At 45.2% G+C, this 17534-nt stretch overlaps 1 protein-coding gene across 1 annotated transcript in view; it reads left to right on the top strand.

The window, feature by feature from the left end:
* GRK6 (G protein-coupled receptor kinase 6) overlaps positions 1–17534 on the top strand; it is a 352507-nt gene that overhangs the window by 37043 nt on the left and 297930 nt on the right. The window lies entirely within an intron of this gene.

Raw genomic sequence — 17534 nt, 5'->3', positions numbered from 1 at the left:
GCTCCCCCTTTATTGTGCTTTGGCATACCAGATTTACTGTTGTTTTCCTTCCTCTTGTGGGCTTTATTTACGCCAGGTTCTGCCATGGCTGATTATTTTGAGGACGATGATTATTATTATGATTATGAGGATGAGGAAGCCTCTGGCTCTATGGAGCAGGATTTGGTGGAGGCTCTTGACTTGGGTGTACAATCCTCTGTGAATAAAGCGCTGGTTCGCGCTATTACACCATTGAAGCGGCATTTATCTCAATATGCAGTGCAACAGGGCTGGCTGCCTTTGTCCTCTAAGTCTTCGAAATCCTCTCAGTCCTCCAGGTCCTCTAAATCTTCTAAATTGTCTAATCCTCACAGGTCAGATTTTGTAAAGTTGGCTAAGGCCCTTTCTTCAGAACATTCTTATGGTCAACCTCCTAAGGAGCTTTCCTCCCCTCCAGTTCATCCAACAGATGATGACGGTACCTCTCCATCTTCTTCTTCGGACCATGGGGTATCTTCTCCTCCTCCTCGAAAAAAGGCTCGCAAGGAGCATTTTGTTGATGCGCCGTCGCATCCCCAAGTTCTCACGTTTGAGCCATCAGATATCATACATCCCAATTCTTCTTCTTGGCTCCCGTCTCAGGAGGTGGCGGAGTACGTCCAGACGCACATTCGTCAACCTTTTGACAAGGAGGTGCGTTCCCGTCTTCGCTCTGAGTGTCCACGTCCTGATTTGGCAGATAAATTAGCGGACACTCCTGAGGTGGATCCCACTATGGTGACATATCTTTAAAAATATGCAAAGGACCCTAAAAGGGGCATTGACAGAGCATGGCGCTCTTGTCAAGATAAACTTTTGGATTTGCTGGGACCTCTCACCAAAATTTTGGATTTAGGGTATCGGGCCAAGGAGTCTTCCTCTGCCATTGACCCTGATGACCTGATTGGTTGGGCTCAAAGAGCTGTTTGTCAATTGGGTAATGCCAATTGTGCTATGTCTTCTGAACGCAGGCGTTCTATATTACTGAAGTTGGACCCGAAATTGGCTGAACTCTCTACATCTGAATCTGGTCCTTTGGCACAGGGATTGTTGTTTGGCCAGTCTTTCCTGAAAGAACTCACTAAATTTGTGGCCACTTTTAGTGGTCTTGATAAGGCTCAAGCTTCTATCAGACGGGCTTTTCGTCCGGTTTTTGGAAGGGCCGGTCGATATAGGGGACGATCGTCCGGCCGCGGTTATAACCAGTCCAACCAACGTGGTTTCCAGTCCCACCGTGGAGGAGGTCAGGACCCCAACTACTCCAACAGGCCTTCCTTCTACCCTTCCCGTCGAGGTCGACACCAATTCCGGAAGGGGCGTGCCGGCGGCAATCAAGGAGGACACCATGATTCCTCCGCTTCAGGTGGGTTTGATCTCTGCGTCGGAGGTCATGTTGGGGGGCAGAATTCATTTTTTTCTTCCCAATTGGCGTTTGATCTCCAACGATGCATGGGTGTTGGAGACGGTCAAGGGTTTCAGGATAGAGTTTTTCAGTTGCCCAAGTCAACCTTTTCCTCCTCCCCCCCCCCCCTTGGTTTTTTCCCTTCAGGATCAGGTGATTATTTCCACGGAAATAGACTCCCTTCTGACGAAAGGGGCGGTTGTCCGGTCTTCCCCTCATCCGCAGGGTTTTTCCAGCCACGTCTTTCTTGTTCAGAAAAAAGGAGGCGGTTCCAGGTTGGTTCTCAACCTGAAAGAGTTCAACGGCTGGATTGTCTATCGCCACTTCAAGATGGAGGGCATCCATCTTTTGAGAGATCTTCTTCAAGAAGGCGACTGGATGGTTCGTCTAGATCTAAAGGATGCGTATTTGTCGATTCCCATTTACGGTCCTCATTGCCGGTTTCTCCAATTCCAATGGCAGGGTGTCTGGTACGAGTTCCAGGTTCTCCCGTTCGGCCTCTCGTCAGCACCCTGGTGCTTCACGAAGCTTCTGAGGCCTGTGGTAGAGTCTCTACGATCTCGGGGAGTTCGTCTGATAATTTATCTGGACAACATTCTTATCATGGCTCACTGTCCGCGTCTGTTAATGCTCCATTTAGATTGGGCAATAGATCTTTTACAGTCGCTCGGATTTCTAGTGAATCCTCAGAAATCTCTGTTCCGCCCTTCACAGTCGATAGAATTTCTGGGTTTTCTGATCAATTCCCTCTCTTGCCAACTGTCCTTGCCTCTTCAGAAGATCAGAATGATCAAACGGGAGTTGACATTGATTTTACACAAACAGCTTGTGTCATTGAGGTCTCTAGCTCGGATTGTCGGTCTGTTAGCTTCTTCAATTCAGGCCATCTTCCCGGGTCCCCTCCATTATCGGGCACTTCAGCGACTCAAAATCCGACATCTCCAGAAAGGCCTCCGATACTCAGATCAGATTCCTCTTTCAGAAGAGGCGAGGTGGGAGATGTTGTGGTGGTTGGAACACATGGAGTCCTGGAATGGTAAAGCCCTGTTCGGAGTGTCTCCGGAGGTGGTGATCGAATCCGACGCCAGTCGGTGGGGATGGGGAGCCCGTTGCGGTCCAATGTCCACGGGCGGCCGGTGGTCCTCGGAGGAATTATCTCTCCATATCAATTGTCTGGAGCTTCTGGCGGGGTCGTTTGCAATCCGTTGTCTGTCCCCACGCATGACGAATTGTTGCATTCTCCTACGCATGGACAATGTCTCAGCGGTTCGATATGTCAACAAGTTAGGGGGTACACGTTCCAAGATTCTGGCAGAAATTGCCAAGGACTTTGGCACTTTTGCCTCCAGAGAAACATCACGGTGATTGCGGAGTACCTGCCGGGCCACAGCAATCTGGTAGCCGACTGGAATTCTCGGCATCTTCGGGATTTCAGCGACTGGAGACTTCACCCTCGAGTGTTCAGATCTCTGTCTCGAATGTGGCGCCCCTGCCAGATCGATCTTTTTGCCTCTCGCCTCAACACTCAACTTCCTCGGTTTTTCAGTTGGCGTCCGGATCCGGAGGCTCTTGCCACGGATGCATTTCTCCAGACATGGCCGTCTCATCTGTTATGCCTTTCCCCCGTTTGTCATGATATCCAGGGTTCTGGCACACATGATACTATATCAGACGGAGTTGATTCTGATCACCCCTCTCTGGAGGGCTCAAGCTTGGTTCCCTGTTCTCCTGCAGCTGTCTTGTGCAATTCCAGTTCTTCTTCCCCAATTGTCGAATCTGTTATTGGATCCGCTCAACAATCCTCATCCTCTAATAGAGTCGGGTCAACTCTTTCTGGTGGCATGGCGGGTTTCGGGGATCGCTGGCAGGTCCCAGGTCTTTCGCGAGACGCTTCCAGATTTATCAACGAAACTTGGTCTCCCAACACACACAAACGTTATGCCACAGCATGGAAACGTTGGTGTGATTGGTGCACTCAACGGGAAGTGGATCCCTCTTCTGCGGATGTCGCTTTAATAGTGAATTTTTTAGCTTCTCTGGCCGCCTCCGGCCTTGCATATCGGACTGTCAACAATTTCCGTTCGGCCATCTCTGCGGGGCATATTCCTATTAATAGTAAACCCGCAGGTGAACATCCTTTGATTTCCAAATTACTCAGAGGTATCAGATTGGTAAAACCTCCTTGTCCAAAGTATGTTGCGTTATGGGATGTGTCTATTGTCTTACGATTTTTGGAGGCTTGGCCTTCCAACGACTCTTTATCCCGCAAACAATTATCAGCAAAGTTAACTATGCTGTTATGTCTAGTCTCTTGCAAACGTGTGTCTGATGTTCGTGCGCTAGATCTTGCAGGTCGTACTTTTTCTCCTGAAGGGGTTACTTTTTCCATTTCCAGACGTACTAAGTGTAATACTGCCTCAATCACTTACCCAAGTTTTCCCAATAATCCAAAACTCTGTGTAGTGCAATGTAATAAAGATTATGAGGTAAGTACTGCTCAATTTCGACAAGATTTGCATGGTCAATTGTTGATTGCGTTACAAAAACCCTTTCGCCCTGTGACCCCGGCTACTTTAGCCAGATGGGTCAGATGGCTCATGGGTGAAGCAGGTATTGATGTTACTACTTTTGGTGCACACTCAACTCGTGGAGCTATGGCTTCCAAGGCTTTTTCTATGGGTGTGACCTTAATAGATATTATGAAAGCAGCTGATTGGTCAACTGATTCTATGTTTAAGACTTTTTATTATAAACCTATTCTGGATATTGCTTCTGTTGTGGTGGCTCAGCTTTGAACAAGCATAATCGGAGCCTCCGGTCCTGACATAGAATTCAAAATTTGCGAACATACGTGACAACAATTTTCAATTCTATTAAGGACACGGAGGCGAGGATTATCCCACCCATTTTTTCTGTTATGTATTTTTGCTCATGTATCTTTGCATATGATAATTTTCAATTATTATATTTCTGGTATATTGTTATGATGTATTTGGATACATTCCTTGTTTTTCTCTTCCCTCCCTAAGTATTCTATGCATTTTCTTTCATTTCGGAATGGTATATTACGACTTTTTATCCTTTTCAGGTTCTGATCCGAAGTGAGCTGCGCTTCTTTCTTTGTCTTGGATTATTTTTTGGACGCCTGCTGGTTCCTGTTTTGGGATGTCGTTTCACGCATCATATCAGCTGTCCCATCCTGTTGGTCTTCAGTTGAAGTGTTCGAGCTACGGTTTTATCTTCCACGCCTTTTCCAGTTGTTGCACTATTTTTCTTCTTCTGACTGTTGCTAACTACCAAAGAAAGAGGATGTGGTATTTTCTTGCTGACTATTTATACGTGCATACTCTATGGTTATTACGTAGTACCCAATGTGTTCATGGGTATTGTAGTTTTTAGTTTTATTGTAATATGATTGGCTGCTGAGCAAATTTCTAGTAAAGAAATGAGAAGCATAATCCTCGCCTCTGTGTCCTTAATAGAATTGAAAATTCTTGTCACGTATGTTCGCAAATTTTGAATTGTAGTACTTTCTATCTTGTGTAGCTTTTTTTTTTTTTTTTTTTTTGCCGCTATACTACTCACAGTGCTTCTTCATCATAACACTTCTGCTCGGTTTGAGTCCTGATGTACTGTGATGTATGATTTTCAATAAAGTAGATAGGCGGGTTCCCTTTTATTCTGCCTTTGTTTACCTGTTTTTAATAGATCTCTGTTGAGCCACCAACACTTGCTTTTTGGGATTTCAAAATCTATGTTGAGAGTCAGTTTTATGCAGGCACAGTCTCGTACACAGATTAGCAAGATGTTTGTGTTTTCTACTTGAGTTAAACTTATTATGTTGACCCACAAACCTGTCCTTGAATAGGATTGGTATGGGAAGGACAAAAAACAACTTCTTGCCCAGATGAGTTGCACGTTATATGGCTGTTTTATAGGCTTTGCATGACTTAGTTTTAACTTTTGATTGCCTGATTAATGCCAAGACCTGTTTGAAATCTCATCCCCTCCTATTATTTTTTAATTAACTTTATTTAGGGCTGTTTAACGATAACACACATCAGGTGTACAGTCATTTACAGAGCACAGCATCGGTATAATCCTATGTATAGCAGGAGAATACAGGTCCCCTCGGAATATACAATAAAGAGCAGCCTCACAGTCCTCATCCACAACCAGTCCGGACACCTAATTTGATTCTTCCTCAGATTGTAGGCCTGATTCATTCTGAGCCCTCGCTAGTACCCCAACTTTCAGTAACTGATTGCATAGCTCCCTCCATTGTCTTAAATCCTCATCTAGTTTATCATCCTTGTGGCTCGTTTTCATATGTACCTCTACAGCTAGTATTCATTCGCGCACATTTTTCACCCATGCTTCAACCTCGGGGGCTCGCACCCCCATCAATGTTATTGCTACCCTGCGCCGTGCTATACTATGAGCAATTGCAGGAGTTTGTGGGCTATTTTGCTTAGTTTTTTTGTGTTTCCGTACTATCCCCAACAGGCAATGATGCAACATCAGCTCCATGAGGAGTCCAGCTCCGCTCCGCACCCTCTCAGCCACCTGGCCCAAAAGATTCCGACCCCTGGGCATTCCCAAGCCAAAATGTGGAAAGTCTGCCCCCTCTTTACCACACCTGGGGCAGGAGTCTGTGCAGTCCAGTGCTATGCGGTGCAACTTCACGGCGTACATGTATGTGCGGTGCAGGTAGTTATAGTGTATAAGTGTGAAGCAGGCATTACATGATACCATGTCTCCATTCCCTTTTAAAGAGATTATCTTCTCTAGCTCACTTCTCAAGACTGTTTATTCCCAAAGAGGAAGGGTGCTTGGGGTGGTCTGGAAATGTTCATCAGCCAGAAGTTTTCTGAACCACTGTTAATTTAGGATACGATTAATCAACATTTGGAACCCCAGTCACAATGGATAGGCTTGATATGTGCTTTCTTAGCATGTAAAATAACAGCTCCATGTTTTTTTTTTGTGGCCTCTGAAGAAAACTTCACCGACCCATTCTTGATGTAGTTTTAGTGCTTCCTTGCTTTGCATTTTGTTTTTCAGTAAACAATCCTTTCTGCTTATGACAGTACACCATGATCTTCTAACATTTAACAGGGTGGTTCAGGCCATCCTCATCTAGTGACAGTTTTTCGTCATGGAAAAATTTAAACTGCGTCACATATTCATGTGATGAACAAGTCCTATTGTGTGAGAAACCTCCATATCTTCCGAGGCATGTCAAAAGTTTCCTAAGCTTGGTCGTCGATGCAAATGAGATACTGAAAATAAAGGTAAAGAAAAGGAAGGATAGAGTTAGTATGTAGAAAAAAAGGTGAAACTAAAGGGGATTGTTGGGACGGGAATGTTCCTTGCCTGGTGAACAGTCTGTTGCCCTGCCCTGAGTGCCCAATCAGATAGAGACTTCTAGCAGCACATTGTTTACCATAGATTTATCCCCAGGCGTCAGACTAGATCTGGAAAGTTTTCATGAGAACTACCCCTGCGTGCTGGTAGGTGGCGCCATTTGGCTCTGCTTGGCTTCGAGCGCGCCGGTAGTGACATGAGCTGTACCTATACAGGCGCCACCCCTGCGGGCTGACATCAGTTCTTTTCTTTCCATGCCTGTCAGCGCAGATCTGGAGAGCTACCCCTAGTCACTTCTTGACTAGCCTTTTTTTGGCTTTTGTTGAAGTCTTTTTGAGAAGTTTTCCCCTCGTGGTGTGGCAGGAATGTCCTCTAGGAAGGCCAGCTTCAAGCCCTGCGGCTCCTGTCACCGAACAATGTCGGTGATGGACCCGCACCTTGTTTGGCCCTGGTGCCTTGAGTGCGACTACGACGTGAAGTCCTGTGTTGACTGTCGTGCGATAAATGCGAAGGCCTTGAGGGAGCAATCCCTCAAGCTCCTGGAGGCTTGACATGCGACATCGCAACAGTCTTGTCGCACTCAAATTCATCGGGTCACCTGGGTAAGTCCCTCTGCAAGAAGAAGAGTAGGAAGTAGAAGAGGTCTTCGACTTCACCTAGTCTGTTGGTTGACAAGAAGAGGGATCGTTGCCATTCGAGGCCTGGCTCCGCGGTTAAGCCAGCGCCTGGGCCTGGGCGCTTCCCTGAGTTTTCCGGAGCAATCTCCGCTCAAGTCCAAGAGTTTTATTTGGCCATGCGCATCCTATTTGAGCGCCCGGCGTGCCCTTTGGGCCTGTGGGTTCGGGAGGGCCCCTACTGGTTCCACGCCGGCGACTCCGATCCCAGCACCAGTCTGGCCCCCTGAATCCACTGATGGATCCCTACCCGCACCAGTCGTACCACCTCGACTTTCCCCCGGCACTGGTCCCAATGCCTATGCTCGCGACACCGTACCCATTCTGATACTCCCTGGTGAAGCTGAAGGGGCTTTTTCCGACAGTGACTGGATCCTAACCTTCCAGACCAGAGCCTTAGTCCTATGGTCTAGGACGGGGTTCTCCAAAGTTGGTCCTGGAGGGCCTGGTCCATCCCAGATTTTAAGATAACTACGTTTATCTAAATGGCAATATGTTAAAAATCTGTCATGCATCCAGCCCTCCAGACCTACTTTGGAGAACCCTGGTCTAGTACTCTGGGAGGCTTGAGAGGGGTTGCTGGACCTTGAAGAATACCAGCCCTTAAATCCACAAATGGACTGGTGTGAGGACTTGTCAGAGGCCCGTGGACTGGACACTTCTCCAGATACTGGCATGCTTTCTCCCCCTACTGTGGCTACAGAGGTGGGAGTGCCCTTTGCAGTAGTGGTGAGGAGGGTGGCCAGTGTCCTGGACCTTAGCCTGCCCCTTAGTGGCAGTCTAGGCCAACATCTTGAAAGTCATTTCAGAACTGCTTCTTCCATTTAATAAAGCCTTTACAGAAGTCCTGCTTGGGACCTGGTCCAATCCCAGCACAGGGGCTCCTGTGAACAGTACAACAGTTGTTGCAGCTCATCTGCAGAGATCAGAGCTGCCAGTCTTCCCCCTAGCTCAGTGACTGGTTGTTGATGGCAGGCGTGTCCCAGGCTGTCATCTCCCACTTTGCTGGGGTTCACTGTCAACGTGCTGAAGTTACACCTGACCCCCTCTCAGAATCTCCCTTTCATCTGAGCTGTTCTGGACACAGTGTAGATTCGTGCAGATACTCCCAAATGGCGTGTCTTGAATATTCAGGCTATGATTCAGCCTCTATCCTGGATTTTGGTGAGACTGACTCTGAGGCTGCTAGGCCTCATGGCCTCCTGCTTGTGACACATGCCCGCTTACATATGCAGGCTTTGCAGTGGGACCTGAAGTTTCAGTGGCCGCAGCATCGGGTGAACTTCTCCCCCCCATGGTCCAGATCTCGGAGGGAACTGCAAATGATCTGCAGTGGTGGATAGCAAATCGCGATTGGGTAAGCAGCAAACCCATCTCCCAACCAGATATGACCGTGTTGACAGATGTGCCCCTCCTGAGATGGGGCGGCTCTCTGGGAGATGTGGCTACTAGAGGCCTCTGGTCTCTGGCGGAATCCACATCAACCTTCTGGAGCTACTGAAAATCTGGTCGGTATTGAAAGCTTTTATACCCTCCAACAAGAGGAGGCTAATGCAGGTTTATATGATAACACCACCGCCATGTGCTCCTGCAACAACTGGACCGGGTGAGGTCGTGGACCCTTTGTCAAGAGGCCCTGCATCTCTGGACATGGCTGGAATAGCAGGGTAAATCCCTGGTGGTTCAACACCTGGAGGGCTCTCTGAACGCCATGGCAGACAAACTCAGACGAAGCTGCCTTAGCGGAATCACAAATGGCATCTCATCTGGAGGTGGTGCAAGGTCTCTCTGCAGTGTGGAGAGCCTTGGTTAGATCCGTTTGCCACCGCCGAGAATGTCAGCTGTTCTGGAATGCTGGAGTTACTAAAGCGCCTCTTGCTCAATGATGTTTTTTGTCTCGAGTGGAGCTCAGGCCATCTGTATGCCTTTCCGCCCATACTACTCCTGCTCAGAGTTCTCAAAAAGATCAGGAATGAACGGCACCAAGTCATCCTTGTGATTCCAGGCTGGGCTCAGAGTTTGGTTTCTCGAGCTGTTGAGCATGGCCATCGGTCTCCAATAAGGCTTCCCCTTCAGGAGGATCTTCTGTCACAGTAGTGGGGGTTGGGGGTTCTTCACCAGAACCTGTCAAGGAGCCGCCTTTTTACGTGCAGATTGAGTCGTAAAAGTTGACAGCTTTTGACCTTCCATCCAAAGTCTGCACGGTTATCATGACAGCCAGGCGTCCCTCCACCAAAACGGTATACACCTGCCGTGTGGCCAAGTTTATGGCATGGTGTGCAGAAAACCAGGTAGACCCCCCCCTTCAGGTTATTCTGTTTATTCTTTCCCTTGCCCAGTAGGGCTCTGCTCTGGGCACCTTAAAGGGCTACCTTTCTGCTGTTGCCTGATCTACCAAGATACTTAAACATCCACCCACATAAGCTGGTTCTATGAATGAGAGCGTCCATTCTGACAAAAGTCCATCACCCTGCCTACTTTTTATACTCCGCCATATCCCTCTAAAGAAGGGGAGCGACTTTACTGAATGAACCCAAAAATAGCATTGTTTCCACCTTGAACCGAAGCGGACCATCTCCTGGTGAATCGTGGTCTGCATTAAACTCTGCTACGCACTGGCCAAGAAGCAACACACTGAGGGCCTTCATGCTCATCCCACCAGAGCCAAGGCTACGACCATTGCGATAGCATGCGAAGTCCCGGTCCTGGACATCTGCCAAGCAGCAATTCTGTACACATTCACTATTCCCTGGACAGTCTGGTCCATCGGGATGGTCACTTTGCCCGTTCGGTCCTACAGGATCTTTTGATGTAAAATTGTTCTCAGACCCACCTCCGGGGAGGTATTGCTTGAGTATCTATGAATTTAGTCTAAGGTAAGGAATATGCGGTTAGAAGTCTATAAAATGTACAAGTTATTTATCATCTGTAATGCCTTATCTGGTAGACTCTATGTAGCTGCAGATTCCTTACTGACCACCCCCATCCTCCCCACTCTGCAAACGGATTTCTAGGGACAGGGCTTTTCCCTTTCAGGGCCCTATTTTTACACACAAGTGGTCGCTGTTATTTGTGGCTTCTCACTCCTGTAGTCTGACTCCTGGGGATAACTCTATGGTATGGAATCTGCGACTAGATGGAGTCTCTACCAGCTAAGGCATTACCGAAGGTAAGTCACTTGTTCACTGTGAGTATATCTGGTATGCTGGTTTTTGATTTGGACGCTAGACTCACACTAATTTTTTGTGTGTGTGCATTTTTTTCTTGGCCAGTCCCTGCCCCTTTACATAAGGTCCCATCCGGACCCTGTCTTGTGGCCAGGAGGGGGAACCAAATGTGCCCTTATTTTGTGAAAGCACACAACTGTCCCCATCGTCGGTTTAGCATGTAAGGTGTTGGTGGCAGCATACTGTGTTTTACAAATCAGTACTTGTGAGCAGACCTTTTTGTCAGCATCACTGTAGTGGAGGACTACAGCCCTACATGTGTAAAGTTCCGCCTCTGTGCGCTAACAAAGATTCTAGTGCTAACATCCAGAGTGTATGTTGTGCTTGTTTGTGTATGTGTACATGCATTGTGTGTATGAGTGAGCCAGAGTAATGTAGAAATAAGATCCATTTTGGATACGCCTGGTGTATTCCTGTGCACAAGACCGAGGTGCAGTGTTTTTTTTTCTCTGACCGCACAGTTGTATTGTTGCTGATTAGTCTTCTTATAGCACTGTCATTTGGTAAGTGCTGGAGGTGAAGTGTGGGACTGCTGCCTGTTAAGATTGAAAGGGACCCCTTTTAGGCTAGCTTTTGCCATTCCCCTGATTACAGTTTATTGTGGCTGATAGCCAGGTGCAGAAAGCTCGCACCTGTATGTGCTTCTGTAATCTGTACTCCAGGCTGAAGGCTACTCTTTGTACAGGGATGCCACTCAGAATAAAGAGTAGCCTGGAACGGATGCTTACAAGAACCACCCCAAACTGGTCCTGAAAGTGTTGTCTGCTTTCAGAAGACCCACTGACCCTCTTGTTCTAGTTCTAAGCTCTCTATATCCAAGGAAGGGAGTGCTCCAGAGTACTCGGAAGATTGCTGTGTAACCAGGACTTGTATTTGACTGACAGCCAGCTTACCAGAAGTAAGGCAATATAACCTGAAGTCTTGCCTTGATGAAAGAAGGTGTTCATCTGACCTGAGGCATCTAGAAGCCGGCCGGCCTGCCGAGAGTGAAGGAGTCTACTAACCCTGTAGGAGATGTGGCTGTCCAGTCAGATGTAGCGAAACCCATCTGATGTTGTCTTCCAGGAGAAGGAAGACTGAAGAGATTGATCTGAAAGCCCCAGGACTGCTGGTGCCATTCTCTCCTGTGTTGCGCTTTGGGCCTGGAACCATGGATTTGTGGCCAACCTTGATGTTGTGCCAAGAAGTGTGACTGCGACTGACCTCTGCACATTAAGTTTCTTTCCAAAAGCTAGAGCTTGTGAAGTAGTATGTTGCTGGTTCCCTGACAGCTGTGATTTGAACACGGTTACCTGCAGTTGGTGGACATTAAAGGGGACTTTATTGAACCCGAGGGATGCTTATGATGAACTGGGTAATCCGCACCTCATGCTTGATTCATACTATATATTCATTCTAACCATATGGAGAACTTACCTATCTTTGCCAAAGGACACCAATTTAAAGGGATGGGTTGGGTGGTGTCCCAAGGCACGGTAATCCTAGTGCCAGTTTCTTAGGTGTTCCCGTTAGTATGTCTTTCTAAGTTTGTGTGTAATAAAGTACTTGTCTTTGTAAAGTAAAGAACTGGGTTGAATTATCAGTTATTGTGATGCTGAGTGATTGATCTCCGAGTTTGCACACGCCGCATTACCTACCCAAGAAGCCGGACTGCTCGTCATCACTACCACTGATACAAATGCTGAAGGGCTTGAACTTGGCATAGTTTGCATAGCTTTAGTTGGATGTACTCTAGAACATTGAACAAACTACTGTATCCCACTGCTGTGGCCAGGTAGTCACTGCTTGCCTAGTCGCGCCCAGGTGAAAGGGAAAGAAACAAAAAAAGAGTAAAGACGTTAATAAAAAGCAAATGCACAACATCTGGGATTCCTCCCCCACTAACCTCCTAATTCTGTTTGCATACTAACCAGCAGTTAATACTCCACCTCCCTCTCTTCTCCAGGACAAAAAACTTTTTTAATCCCCAATCCACCCAATTCTTCAAAACTACCATCAATACAGTTGATCTTAAACCTTTTAGTTAATAAAGCATTTAACAAGTTTTAAACATGCTGTTGGTGAATACCAAGTAGCTGTCATTTAAATTCATACCCCATTTAAACTTTGTTTTATGAACATCTAAATCCATTTAACCTTGTAGATGTATTCGTGTTTAAACCATGCAGGTCTTCTTTTAGTTCCGATCATTTCTCATTGTCTTTTGTATCCTCCAATTTCTACATGTATTTGACTACAGATCTGCCCTATTGAAGTATTTTGAGGCCTAAATTCACTTTAGACCTCTTTCGTCCTAATCTCTGTGTAATCCTAGAAATCTATTAAAGATCCACATGTTCTCTGAACCAGTCTATGAAACTGTTTAAAATTACACAGGTGAGACCAATGTAAATAGCTCGGTCTGAACCTGTATTCTGAAGTGTCCAATTAGTTTGATTGGTGCCCATCTACCTTTCAATATTCTCTGTTATTTAAAAAAAAAAAAAGCAACAAAAAAAAGCAAGCTCCTTAGGATCATCTTGTGACAGTGTTTTTACTTTTACATGTTTTTATACACTTGACTCGACCGGAAGACCCATATCGAGAGCTTTGGCTAAAGTTTATTTTTATATAAAGATCATTACTTTAAGTGATTTCCCTTCCTTTATGGGTAGGTATCCTATGCACTCCTTCTGCTTCAAAATCTCTGGGGCAATGTGGTATCTATGAAATTAGGAGCCCACGATTTGAGGGATTTTTCGCATTAGTTGGCTTGCATTTTTTCCTCAGCCAAAAAAGATTCTAATACTGGCCATTTACTAGTTAGTAACTTTGTTGGCAAGTTCCGTTCATATCAAGTTGTTTAGTTTTTTTGCATTTTGGAACAGTGGAGTAATTAACATTGGCTTTTCACTCTTCGGGTTGGTTTACTCATTGTTGTCAAAGCTCAGCTATTTTGGTGTGAATAATATCAGTATTGGTATCTGGATTAGCTTCTGCATTGTGGGTAGTTTTAATATTGCTTGCAAAATTTCAGCCATGTTCATTTTCTTGACTGGGGATGGTGGTACCAGCGGATGTGCTTTGAGATGTTTCTGATTTTTATTTTCTTTACCTATAGCATACATTTTGCCATTTTGAGCTGTTTATCTATTCAATCTCGTCAAATTAAGTCATTTTTAGACTGTTATTTTAGATCAATATTATTAGTCCATTATTCTATTTTGCTCCAGGCAGACATGTGTTTGTAATGTAGGTCAAGTTGAAATGTCTCTAGTATGACATTCTTACGCAGCGATGTGCTGAAAAGCTTGCTAATTAACTTTTTAATGGAGACTATCGTAACTTGACTTTGATAAGTTGTTATGTAGCAATGATGAACTTGATGAGCTGGACAATCATTTATTCCCTATTACTGGCAAAGTAGGCCATGACAGTGAACCGCGGCCAAAAGCATTAGTATGAGGGTACATCGGGCAGTCCACAGTAGGTTTACAATTGTAGTTAGTAATCTCTGAACGTTTATTTCAGAATCTCTGGGTTTGCTTGTCCATGTCTATCTCTCTGGCTGTGAAGAAGGAGGCAAGGATCGGGTGGAGATTGCATTTACAAAGTTGGTGGCAGGATCAGGGCTGTACCTATGGATCCCATGAGTGTGTAATTTAATAAAATAACTACTTGTCCGAGCAACTGGGTGCTCCAGATGTCTATTTCTCTTTTTTAGTTTCATGCAGTGAAGTGACCATTTATGACCGCGTTCTCTTTAGATAAGAGCTTTAATAAAGACCTCTCTGATAATGCCAGGGACAATATTTTATGGCTGTTTGAATTACAACAAGGCTATGATTTTACCACCTTCCTGCAAATTAATGTAGGGAAGCAGGAAGTAGGCCGGACGCTGTAGCTCCAGAGTTGGAATGCTCACCATCACACTTGCATGTTTAGGGATATTCACCATCTCCTCTCCAATCTCTTCCCACATGGAAATAGTTGGAAATATACTCTTGACAAATTCAGGAGCAAAACTCTTTCCATGGTGGGGAAAAACAGGGGTGTAGTAAAAGTGAATTTCCAGTTTCTCCACTGATTTTTCACCTCAGCAGATATGTAAATCACGAATGTTTGCTGGTGCAGTTTTCAGGCCTACTTCTATGAACTCTTATGACTTCCTGAACGTCATAATTCTACACCAGTGCAAAGGAATAAATCTATAGATGCACGTTTGAAACTTTCTTCAGGAATTGTGACCCTATTTCCATGTTGCCGATAATGGTGCCTGTGATTGTTTTACACAGATTCTCCATTATTAATCTGTTTGTAGGGTTTGCAGACTGGACAGTGCAAAGACCTGTTGTGAACTCACAGTGGGCTCACCGCCCGTTCTTTACATTACCTGGCATTATTGCCAGTCTCATTTGCTTATTTCTTATTCAATGGCTTTGCTTTCTTTTGTGGTATTCATCCCTCCTCTAAAGCATAGTCTCTTTAGAATGCTTTTGATTGTCTAACTTGTATCCTTTCATTTCTCACATTTAGCGAACTATTTTTCTTCTTTCAGCTCTCCATGAGATTGCATGTGTTCTAGCTCTTGCATGCTGCACTCTCCCTCCCCCAAAGACATCTCATCCCGCGAACTCCTCAAACTGTACTGCTCTCACCAATCCTATCATCCCTCTAAAAGTATAGCAACAGAAATATTTTTTCTAGATGTCTTCCCCAGGGTTGTTTTTGTTTTAACTTCTATATTATGTGTATTACATAAAAGCGCAAGCTTTGGCACACACAGACTTTTATGGCGCTTGGGGGAGGGCCATTTGTTATACTCAGTTGATGCCTGAGGCAGGTGTGTTTAGCATGACACTTCTACAGGCCCATGATTCTTCTCCCTTGGCTACTACAGAGGACAAAGTGGCTGAATCCTGTGAAAAGTAAAGTAGGCCTTTTCAAGCATTTATTTTTACATTCTGACTTTTCTGTATTCTTCTTAAAAAAAAAAAAAATTCAGAGGTTACAGAGTGAGAATTATTTGAAAAATAAACCATGGTATTTCGGAAGTTTGAAAATATTGAATGTAATGTTCAGTTTTTTTTAGATACCCTAAAATGTTTGCTATTCATCCAGTATTTAGAATTTTTCTTTTTACCTTTACTAAACAATACTTTTACAGGAAAAGGCAGGAGCTTGCCACGTATTATAAAGAGGAGACTAATTGGATTTGTCAATGCTTATTTTGAATAGGGGTATTTAGCAAATTTGTTTTACTGATGCTGTAGAATTTCTTTAATTTAAAGTTGCGCCACAGTTTATCAAGTTTCAATTTTTGTGTACATTTTATTTTGAAGGCAACCAATCACCAATCTTGCTTTTATGGTTGTGTAGTTATTTGTCTATACTTTCTAGGTAGTATCAAATTGTTACATTTTGCAAGCATGCACAGTTTTATACTGATGCTACTGTAAGTAATGCAAGCTGAGCTCAGAGCGTTTCCTTAGAGTGCTCTCTTGTAGGAAAGGCTTTTGCACTATTGAATTGCATGTGCACGTTTGAACAACTTATTTAGATGGGCAACCCTTACCTTGGGGTAGGCAATCAACCCTTTTTCACAGTTCCATATTGAGGTACCAAAAACTGGCACCTGAAGAGTTTGTGCTGCAGAGGCTTGGGCCACCTTGTCCAGTGAACAAAATAAATATAAAAACTTGCCCTTGACCTCAAACAATGTGTCCTGGGTTTATGGGAGTAGTAATTCCACACCCCTCATGGTGCTGATGTTCGGAGGGGGCTGTGCATACCATGTCACATCGTACATGAGGAGGCCAGGGCCATATTGTGTTGCATCTCCACCTTCATATTCTGGGGTCAGTGGTTGGTGTCAGACTTTTGGGTCTTCCTTTTCAGTCTCAATCTAAGTATTAATCGTGGATCATGGTATATTGCACATATCTGCACAGCCAAATTGGGTAAAGTGACTATTTTGCTTGGTATTGTGGCCAGGAGTTGGGAGAAAGAAACTAAGGAGTAACCATCCGGTTCCCTGGTCAGACTGTGCCCCAAGGGACTTTTAGAAAAATAAATGTTTTTAGGTCTCGCCTGACCCAGCGCATGCGCTGGTCTGGCAATACTTATTGTGAGGGCTTCAAAAAGTGCTACCAGGCCAGCCTAGAGCTACAGTGCATGTGCGCGGGCGCGCACGTCGCGCTTTACCGCAATTACTTTCACATTCGTACGGCCGCTTTGATGTTTGATCGCGATCACTTTCGCGGCCTCACTGCCGCTTGGCATAGACAATAGGTCTCGCTTTTGGGACCTTATAAGTATTTAGTTATGCAACTGTTGCATGGCTAAACACTTATAAGGTCCCAAAGGCGAGACCTATTGACTATGCCAATGCTTGTTTGGCTACCCATTAGGTCTTGCATTCCACTTAAGTGCAGAAAGGTGAAGTGAGGGCAGGGCTAGGGAGGAACTGTGTGACAGAGAGCGGATGAATAGAAGTGACGGAGCAGTGGAGCAGCAGCCTTTTTTCGTTGTCCAATTTGCCCACTCCCCACCCAACCTCCCTTGTCTGTCTTGCCCTCCTCTGTTATCCGTGTTGCCTATCCTTGTCCGTGTTGTTTGATGCAGTGCATTGTGTGAGAATGTCTTTGGAGTGCCTTAATTTTTCTGTCATTGTGATAGTGATTTTGAAGCATAGAGTTGGTGGACGTGATTTGATTTTGTGCGACCTTTTGTTCCATGTAGTTCTGTTGGAAAGCAGTCTTGAATTTGGTGCTATGTTGGTTGCTAGGGGCGTCATAATTATTTATGTAAACCACTGTCCATGATGACATGGTGTTTCTGCTGGGTTTTTACAGTATTGTACCTTCC

This window comes from Triturus cristatus, chromosome 7 (assembly GCF_964204655.1).
Source record: "Triturus cristatus chromosome 7, aTriCri1.1, whole genome shotgun sequence".
Classification (NCBI taxonomy): domain Eukaryota; kingdom Metazoa; phylum Chordata; class Amphibia; order Caudata; family Salamandridae; genus Triturus; species Triturus cristatus.
This window is presented reverse-complemented; position numbering and strand designations above follow the sequence as displayed.